The sequence below is a fragment of the Gavia stellata genome, chromosome 6 (assembly GCF_030936135.1).
Source record: "Gavia stellata isolate bGavSte3 chromosome 6, bGavSte3.hap2, whole genome shotgun sequence".
NCBI lineage: Eukaryota > Metazoa > Chordata > Aves > Gaviiformes > Gaviidae > Gavia > Gavia stellata.
In genome coordinates this window covers 3,873,430-3,883,837 of record NC_082599.1, presented here as the reverse complement: position 1 = coordinate 3,883,837, position 10,408 = coordinate 3,873,430, and positions in this window count along the sequence as shown.

The following is a 10,408-nucleotide window of genomic DNA, read 5'->3' as shown; positions in this document are numbered from 1 at the left end:
GCCCTTTTATTTTGCTGTCTGGAAGCACCATTTTGTTTACCACAATGGAAAGTTTTTCCAGATCAACTCATCTCCCTGTTTCCTTTTAATATAGCAATCTCCCTCCTGGGTTCCCACCCACACCCACGGTACACACACACTTCCACATGCCTCTCGCACACACCTACCAGCTTCAGTAAGAAACAGGCAAACACACCGGAACAAATACGTGCCCAAGTACCCTCATGATACACCCAAGAAACGTGAAGCTGCTGAGTCCACCTCTTTTGCTAGCTTCCCAGTTTGATCAGATCACTCTCATTTAGTTTTCTCCGCTGAGTCCTCATCCATTACCTTATTTAATTGCGGCATTTCTGAATCAATGTGATTTCATTGATTTCTAAGGAGTCACTCTGGATTTACGCTGGTTAAACAGATTGGAACCAGTTGGGAGTTTTGTTAAATGTTCTCCCCACAAATCAATACTTAATAGATGAGAGGGATACTTGAGACTGAATACAATTTCTCCGGAATGTAAGATACTTCATTACAACACGACTGTCTGCTTTGTTTCCTACAGCCACTTTGCAGACTTTTAAAATGATAATACATATAACTTAAATCAAAACAAAGCAAATATCCCATGTGAAAGATAATGCAATAGTGCTCTTGGCAAGCCTCCCTTTGGAAGGATAAATGGGTTTCATCATTATTTTTACAGGATTCATCCAAGTTCTAGAGGCAAAAGTTGTCGTTTGAAAGAAAATACAACTTGTTTAAGGGGGACATGATCCTGGGCAACCAGCACTAGGTCACCCTGCTTGAGCAGGGGAGGTTGGACCAGGTGACCTCCAGAGGTGCCTTCCATCCCCAGCCATTCTCTGACTCTGTGACATCTCCCAGTACAAACCCAGAGAAGCAAAGAATTACCTTATCATAAAATACATCTTCCCACTGCTGCCAGCTCATGAATATATGTCCGTCTTGCGGTACATGAGGGTTTTCTAAAGCCTCAGATCTTGAAAATGGACAAGAACGTAAGCAGATGCAGACTCAGCAGGCCAAGGCCATTGAAGCTTTATCCCCTCTTGTGATGTCTGCTTGGGATAACTGATGGTATGAGGAGTGGTCGCACTGTTGCCCAGTCCTCCCATTCAAATCAGGCTGCAGATGCCTCAAGCGACTTGACTTACAAAATGGTAAATTGATCCTGGTGAAATAAATCCAAAGGTAAGGCCCAACACTAGTGATAAGAAATAGCTAAAGAAATAATTTCACTTACAGAGGACAAGCCATGACTGGGCTGGACTGTCTTTAAACCATGGCGACAGACTAGCCTAAAAAACTCTGTATAAAATAGGAAACCACTTGAATGAAACAGCCCCACTCAGCAGATCCCAGAGGAACTGGGCAGCATTAACCCCCTGCCAATCCCCCAGGTGTGTGGGGTGCTTACTGATGTCTTTGGCATGCTTGTGAGAAAGCTCTGTATTTTGAGGGAGATGCATTTTTGCACGCAGTGATTTCAGAAAAGAGAGTGAATCGCTGATTGAACTGGTTCTGATGTTCTCCACACCCCACAGAGCAGTGCGAACTGCCAGCTACAATACTAGCCATCAGCTGGAATTGAGGTACCTATACAAGCCAGAGGAAGAGTGTTTTGTATTGTAACTTGCTGATGTTTCCTTTAAAAACACCTGTTTGAGGTTCTATGTCTCTTGATAAGAGGATGAGACCAAGACAAGGCCATGAAGGATATGGGATCTTTCACACTGTTACTGCTGTGATGAAGACATTTGAGCAGCAAAGACACTCTCCAGAGCTTTGAGGCCAGAACAAAGTGGGAAATCACCTTTAATGTTACTATAGCAAACTTTGGAGGAAATCAGACCTCTGCAAGACACTTACTGCCATGTACCTGTGAGAAAAATGGGCATTTCTACTAGCACAAAGCAGACTTAGCTGGTTAGACACTGGAATAAGCTGCCCAGGGAGGTGGTGGAGTCACCATCACTGGAGGTGTTCAAGGAACGTGTGGACGAGGCATTGTGGGACATGGTTTAATGGGCATAGTGGGGTTAGCTGATGGTTGGACTTGATGATCTTACAGGTCTTTTCCAACCTTAGTGATTCTGTGATTCTGAGATAATATCACTGTTATCTCAACTAGACAATACAGTTGGGTTTGGCTCAGCACAGTAGCTTCCATCCACAGGCTACGGGCCATGGGAAAAGAGAGCATCTTCACACACAAAAGAGAGCATCTTCACACACCAGAGCCTTTCACAGTTGGCTTTGCAGCAGCTCAGCTTGGCATGGGGACAGTGAGCTTGGCTTTGGTTAGAGGAAATGTTCCAGGAGATGGTGGGGCTAAAAGCAGGAGTTATTCTGGGAAATTCACACAAGTTCTGGCTGTGGTCCTAAAGGAAGAAGGAAACAGTAGGGTCAATAAAGAAAGGAGCAAAGTTTCACAACATAGAGGTTAGCTTTAAACAGAATGACAGTTGGGTTTTCCTGGATGAAGCAGAAATGACTAGGATGGATGGAGTGAGAAAAGGCTTGTCCAGATACCTACCTTCCTACCACCCCCCTGGAACATCACCTGATTTTGCAGAGAGGAAGATCCCTAAAGCACTGTAATCCTCCAAGGCACCAGATGAAGCCATGGGAGGCCGTGGTTGGGGACAGCACATTGCAGCCAGTCCTCTCTGGGTGTGCAATCCTTCAGCAATGAAAAGTGGTGGTGCTACTTTTGAATTACTTCGGTGCTGAGCTGCTGCTGATGGGAAGGAATTCAGAGAATTCATCTGTCACGGTCCATTGCAAAGCTGGCCCCATCCATCTGGATGTCTCACTTACTGCAGGTGTAAATCCCAGCAGCCCTGTCACTGTTATGTATGTGTCACTGGTTTAACCCAGCTGAGAATCTAGCCCTTTATTTTTAACTTAGATGCATGAAAACAGGAGGAGACCTGAGCTACAACAGCTATAGACAAGCGAAAGGTTAACAGAGTGTGCTGGAAAAATAACCAGACTTCACGAGAGAAGCTTTTCAAATAAACATGACTTCGGGTTGGCTCCAGCTCAACAGAAAGACAGAGGTGAACTAACTTCCCCCAATAAAATCACATGCCCAGCTACTGCCAAGATGTGAATGAGACTGAAGATATTTTCTTGGCTAGAAATTGCAAGTTTATGTTGGCCATGCCAGGTTTGCAAGATGATGGACCTGTGAAATATGGATGCAGACAACATCTTCTTCCACACATGCACGCAAACACCCCCTCTCATGGATATGTATCTCTGTACCTTTGTAGAAGATTCCTGTTTTGCCACAGGAACGGAGTAGACATTATAGCGAACTTAGTCCTCCTGTGATCTCCGTGAGCCTGAGCATTGAACAAATCACTGCACATCTGTGACGTTCAAAATGCCCCCAGGAACAGAGCGCCCTGCCTGAGGGTCGCAAAGGGCTTTGAGGACACAGCGACTGCCTGGAGTTTGAAATGTCCCTTCTGTCCCATTCAGAAAAGAAGCAGTGGTTCCACCTGACCTGGCTGAGGTGGTTTCTTTCCCCATCCACTGTCCTGGGACAGAAGATCTGGGATTTCAGTAGAAATCTTCTCTTGGTAAGGTCTTTCAAAGACCAAACTTTAGAAAAGAGACAATTTAGGTTCTGATACACAGGGCTCAACTTATTTGCCTAAAAACAGGTATCTAATGACATCTGAGAAATGTCGGGACATCTGAGGTGTCCACAGAGGACTGGAAGACGACCTACAGGAGACCCAAACCCTCCTGGGCTGGCAGCATGGGACCGAATAGGAAACCCTCGGATGATGTTAGACACTGATATTCAGACAACCGAATCTCAGTGTGCCTAAGTTAGGACAAACGAATGCTCAAAGACACAAATTTACTTGGCTTTTTACCAGAACCACATTAATATTCAGATGTTTATCACACCACTTATGCCACAAATCATTTCTTTTTAAGCGCTGCTTTTACATGCCTTGTAGAAATCTCTTTGCAGAAGAAAACCAGCAATTATGTTAAGCTCTCTTCAAGTAATTCAAGCCTTTATCAGCCCAGTTCCAGTGTCTGCTTGTCTAGGATGTGTACTATCACACTCTGTTTGAATTTTATGAGTTTAATAAGCAATCTTCATACTCACAGGTATTGACTAAGTTTCTGGATAAAAAGCAATGCATCCACATCGTCAAAGAGCACCCAAGATGCTAGGTAATAGAAAGACTATCAAGCAAATATTAAATTCAAAATCAGAGAAGTCTCCCTTAGTCTTCAGAGATACACCAGCCAGTTCCTTCCCTTCACATGTTAAACAGGGCCAAAGAGGGTGAGTTCATACCTTTTATTAGATTAACTGTCGTATCTGAAAAGAAGAGAAACTTCTGAACATACAGTTCCTTTTTCAGACTGAAATCAAACATAAATATTGAAGGTAAATATAAGATGAGAGGAAATGCTCCAAATCTAATTACGGCGGACAATTACGCAAGTTGAAAGGAGCAAGTAGTTAGCACCTGCAGACCTCAGGTGAGGCTATAAGCTTATTAGCCTTCGTGAGACACAAAATGATGGGATGGGGAGGGAGAGAGTAGGAACAGAATTAATTATTTATTTATTGCCTGCCACTACCAAGGGGGATAAGATACGGGGGGTGTGTGGGGGGGGGGAAGTAATATACCATAAAATCAATGTCTATTGATTTTCCACATCTAGTAATTTATATATTTTACTTGATAGGCTCATGTTTCAACAGATTTTATAGGTCTTCCTTGGGGATGAAGATTGAGTGATCAGAGACAAAAGGGTCATACCTTGAAAAATATTCTCTCATGGGTACCAGAGGGTTTCTGCCTGTACAATTTTGCCCATCTGGCTCATTCTGGATGGTTTTTTCATCTTCACAGGGCCTCTGGCAGTACTTGGTGCTCTGAAGGAAATCTATCCCGTTCTGGTGTGTGCTTGTGCAGGCCTTGGTGGATTTTGGCAGTCCTGTACTGGTGCGTTTCTCAGGGTGCTGATGGGTGTGTACAGATAAGATTTGCATTTGGTTCCTCACCACCATTGGGCTCTTGAGACTGCACTGGTCCATGTGACATCTCTGAGCTGAGCTAGGAAGGATGGAGAAGACATCTGAAGACTTGTAGGAGATCATTCAGTGAAGTCCTTTCAGGGTATGTTCTTCTGCTAGGATAATTCTTTAATACTTTTCTACCACAGCTCTGGCATAGTTCAATATGCTAAAACACAGACATACACATAGACATCTAAGAGTCTACTGCTGCTGGGTCTTCCTGCTATGCATTGCAGCGAAGGTTTGTTGGCTATTCAGGCAGCTCATTTTGAAGGTGAGATCTATTTCCCCAGACAAGCGGTTGAGTGGACTTCCTTTGCAGACCAGAGAGGTGAGTCCCACAAGTCATCTCTCTACAATGAAATGTGGTGGCCTCCACCAGTCCTATGGCCTCAGCAGTATTTCACAGCACTTCGGTGGGTTTGGGGTTGTTGGTGGGTTTGAAGGTGTAAGTGGTATTTGTATGTGCTATGGGGGTTTTCTGCATGTGGTAATTTGGAGCTGGTTGGTTTTCATGATGGTTGTGGGATCCACAAAGCAGGAACTGGGATAGCGGGAGGGAGAAGGAGGACAGGGAGGATGAAAATGGGTTGGTGAGAACTCAACACTAATGAGAGTGAGCAAGGGTAACCAAGAAATAAGAACAATAGTGGTGAAACACTGGAACAGGCTGCCCAGGGAAGTAGTGGAGTCACCATCCCTGGAGGTGTTCAAGGAACGTGTGGACGTGGCATTGTGGGACATGGTTTAATGGGTATGGTGGTGTTAGTTGATGGTTGGACTTGATGATCTTACAGGTCTTTTCCAACCTTAGTGATTCTGTGATTCTGTGATTCTGTGATTTATTACATCACATTTAAGAAATAAAGTTGGGGTATATGTTGTGCCCTTTATAGTGCAGTCAAAGGCAAATTTGGCGACCCCAATGCCATGGTCATGCTAAAAAGCATCTCATGGTGCCATCCTGGCTGCCTTTTAACTTCCTAAATCAGCTGAACAGGAGGATAATGAATTGTTGGAGAGGGAAAGCAACTGCACACTGAGCAGTTGTTTCATTTGCTTTCTCCAGCTTATGAATCCAACTCTCCGGTGGCACTTTGCCCAGTTCATTTTACTTTAGCAGCTGGTAAATGAATATGTGATCAGGAAGCATTTCCAATAAATGTAATTACTCCTCTGCTGGGGAGGCTTGTGGCAAATGCAGCCCAGCAACATTTTATATGAAACAATAAAAAGGGAGAGAAGAAACTAAACAAGGAAGCTTTTCTCAAGAAATTCCAGCTTAAGGTGATTCTCACGGGTTAAAGGAAACCATCGTTCTGGTCCTAACCTGGTGGAAATCAGGAAATAGCTCCTTTAGCCATGGACAGAATTTTCTCCAATGAATCTATGTGCTCCGCAGCCACTATGATTTCTCTTTGGGGGAATAAGTTGCTGGTGGAAATAACAGTCATTTTAATGCAGCAGCATATGGAGGCTCTGCTGAGAAGAGGCTCTGGGTGTGCAAGGTGCTGTACATACCACATCTGCTGACACAACAGTTGTGGATTTTGCCCTCAAGCATTTGGGCAGTGAAATTGTGCCCATGGACTCTGCAATCAGTTGTCTGCAGATTGCAGGCTGCGATGATAAAGCGCAGCCTCTCTCTGAGCAAACATGGTATATGTAATAAATACATTCCTGAGCTAAGTTCATACAGTTCAAAGGCACTCCTGAAAATCCCGCATTTAAGTAAAGAAGAAACGAAGGATAAGAGAAAGGAATAGCTGCTTGGAGATCAGGTTATTCCTTTCTGTTTAAATGTGCCTGCAAAAATATTGTTATTCCACAACAGAAGCAGTAAAAGCTAAGGTGTTCTGGGTTGTTTTTTTTTTTAAATAAATCCTACTCAGGACCATTCAAATGTTCCCATAACAATAAAAGGGTATGTTGCATCAAGACTTCAATTTCTCTTTTCTTTGACTGCCAAACTGGAAGAGGGGGGATTGTTTCAAAGTTTCAAAATGCTCTGTCTGGTGGTTTGGAGTGAAATTTCATCAGAATAGGCACATTCTCACTGAACTTTTCTTTGACAGAGAATAGTCCGATGAAAAAGTTCTGCAGCTGTTGTGTGCAGGAGGAAGCAAGACACAGAGAAAGCGAGAGATCCCCGTATCCCGCACACGGGCCGCAAGAGCCTCACGTTAGTGTCAAATCTGTGGGTCTCAAGGGGACCTGAACCTGGAAAGCAGATGCTCTAATTCACTTTCTTGAGCTCAGACACACTGCTAGCCATGACGACTGATTTCTGTGCCTGTCTGACGGAGCCCAAGCACAGCCCTAAGTGACCTGCCCAGAGTCACACAGGGCATCCTTAGAGAGCAGGAGTTGAACATAGGTCCTTTCAGCTCCACAACTGTGTCAAATCCTGTCGATCTCTTTGGCTTATGGGACTTTCTGTTGAGACCTAGGTTGGCCACTCCAAAATGGGAACCCTCTAAGTCTTCAAATTGGAAAAACATTATCAAATTACGTAATGTTGTAAGCTGGGTTCAGTAAGACAAGTCTTAGAGATCTGTCCCCAAATCCAACCTATGCACCTAAAGAAAGGGGTTGAATTCTCAAAGGTTCTCGGAAATTTGTCTTGCTGCTCAGGTTCCTTAATATGCATCTCATAACCTGACTCCAGGTCCTCTTTTTGTGTTCCTCAAGCTTCAGCTTTCCTTCCATCTTCACTATGCTTAAATCCTCAGTTCTCTTCTAGTGTTGCAAACAGTGGCCAATGCTCTCACCAGTCAAAGGCCACGTGGGACCTGGCATCATTTCCTTTATCTCTGTGACCCTTTATCGAGCTCTCAAATGCTCTCATAAACAGTGCTTACGGATCCTTGGTGTAAATGTTCTGTTCTCCAAAGTTACTGCTGCTTCTAAAGCCAGTCTGGTGCATTCAGCACCCACAGGCCAGCCAAAATCTTTGGGACTTGCCTGGCTTGCCCATTTCCCGTTGTTTGTAATCTGATATAATGTCACAGTTTCACAGCTGAGATCCTTTTTATTGAGCCATTTATAGCCTTCTAAGCAGTTGCTCTCAGGGACTCTAGATAGCTCTTTTGTCTTTTAGTTGTGCATAAAACTCTGCATCCATCACACCACAGCTCCCATTTTTGCCCCTATTCCCCCCATATTCAGTCTTGACTCTGTCATAAAGTAGGTTTACATTTCTGCTATTGTAAAGTAACTAGAGTTACCAAACTAACAGAACAATTTCGTTTGAAGGAATCTCAGGACATTTCTAGTCCAACTCTCCCACTCAAAGCAGGGCCAGCTTCAATATTTAGCAGGATGCCCAGTCTCGTCCAGTCCAGTTTTGACTGTCTGCAAGGATGGAGATTACACAACCTCTCCAGATCCCTGTCGCAGTGTTTGACCACTCTCACGGTGAAAAATGTTTCCTTATATGTTGTTGGAATTTCCCATGTTGCAACTTTTGTTTGTTGTTTCTCATCCTTTTGCTGGGCATCTCCAAGAAGAGTATGGCTTTGTCTTCTCCATAACGACTCATTAGGTTGATGAATACACCAATTACATTCCCCTTAGCAACCTCTTATTCAGAATGAACAAACCAGTTCTCTCAGCTTCTCCTTCTACGCCACGTGCTCCAGCCCCATAATCATCTTGCCTCAACTGGACTCGCTTCAGTATGATGATGTCTTTCTTTACTGGGGTGTCCAAAACCGAACACATCACTCCAGATGCAGTCTCACAAGTATCAGCTGGAAGGGAACCATCCCTCCTCTTCATCTGCTGGCTACCCTCTCACTGATACAGCCCAGGATGCTGTTGGCCTTCATCATTGTGAGGACTCATTGCTGATGCATGTTCAACTTGTCCACTGAAATAAACAGGTCCTTTTCTGCAGAGCTGCTCCCCGCCAGCTGGTGTGGAACTCAGGTTTGGAACTCTATTTTGAATTGATCTCGACCTTACTTCCCGAATATCCAAGAAGACCATGCAGCAGCTTTCACTTCCACTGCCATCACAGCACTAAGCCAGCTAGGTTATACCCTACTGCAGATGTGCCTGTGTGAACCAAAGTGGAAATAAACCCCCCGTCTAGTAATCTGGTGCTAATGTGATCTGCATTGCCACAAAATCTGGAGACCTTACAGCCCTCACAAAAAAACCCATATATATTTATCTTTGCAAACACTGTCGCCATCTGCCTTGTGCCCAAAACGGTGCCAAGACTCTGGAGAGGATGTCCCTCGAGAATCTGTTTCTGCCATGCCATAGGTTAAAGCCTGTTCTGTAGCAAACACCAAATAATACTCTGCTAGCTAGAAAATCAATCCCACCTGACCAAGACTGTTCTCGATGTGAATAAACTGAGTGGACTCCAATGGGAAGGGAGTCCTCGCACCGGAGGTTTCCTGGACAGCACAATGTGCTGAGGCAGGTGGGTTTCCAAGAGATGCCTTAGCTGCTGACGACAAATTGAAATACAAATGTGCAGGTTTTAAAAGGCAAAGCCGTAGCCCATCACTCATTTAAGACACCGCTGCATTGTGTATAATGCCATGACCTTTTGCATTATTGAATATGCTCATTGCTATAAAAAGGATTGATTTTCTTCCTAGGCAGTGACAGATGGATAGATACGATCCAAGGGGGAGAGCTGCTTATTAACCTGGGTCAAAGATGCTCTCAAAGCCCTTTTCCTTTTTTGCCCACATACCCAGGTGTGTCTAAAGCAGCACTAGGTCCACAGTTAACCAACTGAAGCCCATGATTGCTCCGTACCTCAACGGATTTGGGTACTATATGGCTGCCCAGCCAGTAATGGATGACTTAATTTATTACGTATTTCAGTCTTTAAGTCCGTTTTACAGGCAATGGGGTCCAAACAAGACTGAACACTGAATTTTAACTACTTGAGACTGTCAAAACAGGGGCTGAGACCGGTTGTATTCCTGTCTTCAAATTCCTTAAGAGATCAAACTCTTTGAGCACAGCTTACCGTTGCTGTCTCTAGGCCTTCCCAGACAAAAACTGTGCTGAGCTGAACAAAATATTTCATTTTCAGGATGTTTCTCTTTTAACTTTTATTGAGATTGTAGCTGACAGTGAAGTAAATTATCACTTTGAATGAGAACTGCAACATTTCAAGTGTAAAAAAAAAATCAATCAACTTTGGATTTTTTCTGTTTGTGATGGAAACAACTGAATGAATTCTGTTCATGTTTGAAAATCTCCTTTTTTTTTTATAGTAAAATGCCCAGAAAAAATATTAGGCTTGGTCCTGACACATTCTAAAATATTTGTCAGAGGGAACAGTGAGAAAGAATTAAG